Source organism: Macaca mulatta, chromosome 10 (genome assembly GCF_049350105.2).
Source record: "Macaca mulatta isolate MMU2019108-1 chromosome 10, T2T-MMU8v2.0, whole genome shotgun sequence".
Taxonomy (NCBI): Eukaryota; Metazoa; Chordata; class Mammalia; order Primates; family Cercopithecidae; genus Macaca; species Macaca mulatta.
In genome coordinates, this window is record NC_133415.1 from 33,699,819 (window position 1) to 33,706,109 (window position 6,291).

The following is a 6,291-nucleotide window of genomic DNA, read 5'->3' on the forward strand; positions in this document are numbered from 1 at the left end:
GAGGCTGAGGCAGGAGAACGGCGTAAACCCGGGAGGCGGAGCTTGCAGTGAGCTGAGATCCGGCCACTGCACTCCAGCCCGGGCTACAGAGCAAGACTCCGTCTCAAAAAAAAAAAAAAAAAAATTATTCTGAAATTTATATTTTTTGCCATATAATTCTGTAGTAGTCAAATTTCAGTCACCATTGAAAGGAGGTATTTTCTAAATCATGTATAATATATTAATAAAAAAACTAGAGACTTTACAGTTTGAGCAAGGGTTAAACTGTGTAAATGATCATATTTGAGAAAGACCAGTTGAAATATTTATATTTTATAAAGACAATTTTTAAAATATGAGCTTTAAAAAACTATGGATAATAAACTGGCTGTAAATTTATTATTCTAAAAAGTAGTGAAGAAATGTTTTCACTTCCCCTAGAAATGAAGGGAACATAGAGGAGTTAAAGATCTGTGGGGGAAAAAAAGAAAAACTACTTTTTAACAAAAGAACCCAAAAGTTTTCTCTCTTTGGCATGAGTTAGCCAATCGATTTACACTGTCTTCTATCTGGAACCGTGCCCTCTCTCAGATAATCATACTGAATTCATTGCTACAAATTAAAGAGTTTATAAATAACTGGCCGGGCGCGGTGGCTCAAGCCTGTAATCCCAGCACTTTGGGAGGCCGAGACAGGCAGATCACGAGGTCAGGAGATCGAGACCATCCTGGCTAACACGGTGAAACCCCGTCTCTACTAAAAAATACAAAAAACTAGCCGGGCGAGGTGGCGGGCGCCTGTAGTCCCAGCTACTCGGGAGGCTGAGGCAGGAGAATGGCGTGAACCCGGGAGGTGGAGCTTGCAGTGAGCAGAGATCCAGCCACTGCACTCCAGCCTGGGTGACAGAGCGAGATTCCGTCTCAAAAAAAAAAAAAAAAAAAAAAAAGTTTATAAATAACTAATCTCTAAAGTCTCTTCCAGTTCTAAATGTCAGTGATTCCATGTTATTCAATTATGAAAGTTCTGATACAGTACCATTAGGTTAAGAAGAGGCAGAAAATTTTTGGCACAGTGGCTCGTGCCTGTAATCTTAGCATTTTGGGAGGCCGAGGTGAATCACTTGAGCCCAGGAGTTCAACACCAGCCTGGGCAACATTAGGGAGACTCCGTCTCTACAAAAAATTTAAAAACTAATTACCTGGGCAAAGTGGCACATGCCTGTAGTCCCAGCTACTGGGAAGGTTGAAATGAGAGGATCACTTGAGCCCAGAAGGTCAAAGCTTCACTGAGCTGTGATCACGCCACTGTACTCCAGCCTGGGCAACAGAGTGAGACCCTGTCCCCGCCACTCCTGAAAAAAAGAGGCAGAAAAAGGGATCAATATTTTCAATGAATTAAACAGAATTCAACTCTGGTAATTTAGGGCTGTCACTTTATGAAATCTAGAATATATAAAAATAGAGGGAGACACTGCACTAATTTCATTAATTTCAAGGACTGTTCATATTCTTTTTTTTTTTTTAGATAGAGTTTCACTCTTGTTGCCCAGGCTGGAGTGCAGTGGCGCAATCTCAGCTCACTGCAACCTCCACCTCCTGGGTTCAAGAGATTCTCCTGCCTCAGCCTCCCAAGTAGCTGGGATTACAGGCACACACCACCACACTCAGCTAATTTTTGTATTTTTAGTAGAGATGGGGTTTGGTTTCAGTGTGTTGGCCAGACTGGTCTCGAACTCCTGACCTCAGGAGACCCACCCACCTCAGCCTCCCAAAGTGCTGGGATTACAGGCATGAGATACCATGCCTGGCCTGTTCATATTCTTTACGACTTGTTTCTGTTCACAAAAACTGGCCATCAACTATGATGTCAAAAAGTCACACAATGAAAGTCATACCCCTTTCCTGCCAATTTGTCCCTCCTCTGTTAGCCAGTAAATAAACTCGACACATTCTTATATTTTCAATCTACTTTTATATCCTGCTAATAAAAGTAAAGTTGTCTTTGAACTAATCTTTCTTCCTCCTAAGTTAAATATTCTTTCCTTTGATAATAATTACATCGAAAACCATGCTACATTGTCATGTCAACGTGGATTACTCATCACACTTCTCTGGTTACAATTTGCCTTTGGGTAAGGACAAAGTTAAATATACACAAAGGCACCAAATCACAAACTTTGCACTTATAATAATTAAGACAGTGCAGCACTGGCACAAGAATAAACTAGTGAAACAGAGTCCGTAAAGAAGCTGCATATTTATAGACACTTGATTTATAAACAAAGCAGCAGCGCAGAAAACAAGAGTCTTCCAGCAAATGGTGCTAGGCCAAGTGTATACACAAAGGGGGCAAAAATAAATGCTGAGACCTGTTTCACACCATATCAAACATAAAGTCCAAGGTTTTGTAACTACGATTTTAAATCCGAAATTGTAAAACAAGGACTTGATCGATGTGACTACATACAAATTAAAATCTTAAAAATAAAAATGCTTGTAATTAAAAAATGTGAAAATGTTTTGCGCAGCCCAAAAACCATCATGAACAGAATTTAAAAACATAAAAAACTGTGAAAGTGTATTTGCAATATCTCACAGATAAATGGTTAAGGTTCCTAGTACATACAAAATGCTTTAAAATTGAAGGGGAAAAGACCAAAAGAAGACAGAAAAATGAGCAAAATGAATGAATCACACAATCAATTTACACACACACACACACACAGACACAGAAAATGATGATCAACCTAATGCATCATGAGAGAAATGCAAATTAAGCAGCACTTGTCACTTAACAGATTGGTAAACACGCTCTTTTGGGAAGAATATGGGGAAACAGGCACTCTCCTTAGTAGCTGATGGGATGCACCTTGACAGTCTTATGAAAGGAATCATGCAATATCTAACAAAGCTACACATGTATTTACCTTCTGCCCAGCAACTTCACTTCTGGGAATTTAACCTGAAGATACACCTCCAATAATACAAAAATACATATGCACAAGGCTAATGATTCATTGCAGCATTGTTTTTCATTGCACAATACTGGTACGCCTTAAATGCCTATATACACAGGAAAGCATACGCAGTACACTTTAGTGAATACAATGAGGTAGTAAACAGCAATAAAAAATAAGAAAGACTGCTACAAATTGGTGTGGAGAGAGATTTCCAGAGTACAATAAGTGAAAAGATTGACAGAATGCAAAAGAATATATTTTGCCACCTTTTGTGTAAGAAAGGGTAAGTAAAAAATACATGTGCATTTGCTCATTTATGCAAAAGGAAACATGAGAAGAATAAATAAAAGCTAAATTGCCTGTTAACCTCTGGGGTGGGTGGGAACTGCATGAGAGGGAATGGGGGAGGGGAGGGGTGCTTTTCGGAATATATCTTCTTATATAGTTCTGACTCGTGGAGCCATGTTAGTGTTTCCTATGCTGAAAATAAGCAAATAAATAAAATTTAAATAAAGATAGGAGAAGCCTAAAATGGAATAGGATAGGAACAAACAGACTAACTGTATTTCAAATGAACAGCATAACCCGAGTATTTTTTCAACACAGTAGTATTTTGACCATAAATCCTCAAACTCTCAAGACAAAGACAAAAAAAGTGTATGCAAATATTGAACTTCAGTTGACACATTTGTTTTTCACAGTGGTATGGGTAATTCTAAAACTATTATCTGTGCATTCTAGGGTAGAGAAAATAAGTAAATATGGGTGGTGGAAACCAGGTGTTTCAGTGTTGGATAAATGGATTACAATTATAGGATGTGGAAAGGTTGTTAGGAACCTTTTAAGTCAATGAATTGGAAGTATCAGTGTGAACTCATACATTGTAATATAGAGAGAAACAGGTACAGAAATTGATATAGGGGTGTGTGTGTGTGTGTGTGTGTGTGTGTCTGTGTCTGGGTGAGTGTGTGTCCTCCTTGAGGAAATGGCTGATTCTAGGGCTGGGGCTGGAAAGGTACAAAACATACTATGCCAGAAATGAAGGAAGTGCTCAAAGAGTAACAGGAACACCTCAAAAGGACACAGGAACCAGCCTGGCTGGGCTCCCACTGGCCAAATCAGGGATAATCTGAGCATAAAACGAAATGATCCTAACAATTTATACCACACCAAGTAAGAATCTATGAATTCACAATAATATAAATGAATACATAAACCAGGGAAAGTAAAAACTCTTCCTCGCAGCAAAATGCCAACTAATACACATAGAAGGAATGATGGAATTAGAAAATCACCATGTGACAAAATCACAGTACTAACTGATTTGGCAAAGAACTAGCCAAAAAAAAAAAAAAAAAAAAAAAGCTAAAATCAGGGTGAAAAGTCTGGTGAAAAAGAGAATAGATATATGTACAGAGTTTCAAAGTATCTCTGACAAGCTACTGACTTATTAATTACCAGAGGGAACAGTAACCTGACAGTGGAGAAACCTAGCCAAAGGAAGTTAATATCCCCCACAATGGAAAAGATAGAAGTCATGTGTTTCCATACACTTCTGTGGTATTCCTGCCTAAAATGCATAACCCAAATCTAATCACAAGGAAATATTACCAAATCCAAATCTGGAGGGCAGTCTATCAAATAACTGCCTTTCACTCTTTAGAAATGTCAAGGTGATAAAAGACAGAGTGAGAAACTATTCCAAATTTTAAAAGGATGAGGAGCATAACAACTAAATGCAATACATAATCTGGATTGGATCCTGGGCCAGAAAACAGATTTCTTTTTTCTCTTTTGCTATATCTGAAATTAGCACAATTGGTGAAATTTAATGAAAGGCTATACATTAGATACTAGCATCCTATCAATGTTAATTTCCTGATTTTGCAATTTACTATGGTTATAAAAAAGAATGTCCTTGTTTTTCTGGAAATACACACTAAAATATTCAGCAGTAGAGAAGCATTATGTCTATAGTTCATGCTCAAACAGCTCCCCCCGAAAAAAAACTATGTGTGTATACATGTGTATATGCAGGGAAGTGATAATCATGACAGGTTAACATGTGAGGAATCTTAGACTGTACTAGAATTCTTTGTACTAGTCCTTCAACTTTCTGTAAGCCTAAAATTATTTCAAAATAAAAAGCTTTTACATAATTATTTCCAGACAGATTGAGGACCTAAATATGAAATTTAGAAAAACACTTAAAAAAAAGTAGGGGTCAGGCATGGTGGCTCATGCCTATAATCCCAAGGCTTTGGGAGGGTGAGGCAGAAGGATCTCCTGCGATCAGAAGATTGAGACCTGCCTGGGCAACATAATGAGACCTTGTTCCTACAAGAAGAAAAAGAAAAAAATATAGGAAATTATTTCACTTGACCTGGGGACGGGTTAAGATTCCTTAAAACAAACACACACACACACAGCAACACGAACACACATACACAGACACACATACCCCATGAAGAAAAGATTAATTGGCTGGGCACAGTGGCGCACGCCTGTAATCCCAGCACTTTGGGAGGTGGAAGCAGGCAGATCACAAGGACAGGAGATCGAGACCAGCCTGGCCAATATGGTGAAACCCTGTCTCTACTAAAAAAACTACAAAAATTAGCTGGGTGTGGTGGTGTGTGCCTGTAATCCCAGCTACTTGGGAGGCTGAGGCAGGAGAATCGTTTGAACCCCGGAGGCAGAGGTTATAGTGAGCTGAGATCGCACCATTGCACTCCAGCCTGGGTGACAAAAGCGAAACACTGTCTCAAAAAAAAAAAAAAAAATCATTCAATCATAGAAAGGAGTGAAGTACTAACACATGCCTCATGGAAGAACCTCAAAAATATGGTACGTGAAAGATGCCAGGGACAAAAGACCACAATGATTCCTGTTACATGAAATGTCTGGGACAGGCAAACCTACGGTGGCTGCCTAGGGCTGTAAGGTGGTGAGAATATTCTAAAATGTATTGTGATGATGGTTACACAACTCTGTGCATATATTAAAAACCACTGAACCGTCCAACTTGGCGAATTGTATGGCATGCAAGTTATAAAAAAAAAAAAACACAACTAAATCCTAGAAACCCAACTTTCAGGAGATAACTTTATAAGGTATCATCTGTGGTAGCCCCAGAAGCTGTTGATGTCTTAATCTCTGGAACCTATGAACATGTTTATTTACATGGCAAGAGAGTTTGCAGATGTGATGAAGAATTTTAAGGAGAGGAAGATGATCCTGAATTGTCCAGGTGGACCCAATCGAATCACACAAGGCCTTAAAAGCAGATAACCTATGGTCAGAGTGATGCAATGCGATGACTTGACCAGTTGTCGTTGGCTTTGAAGATGGAG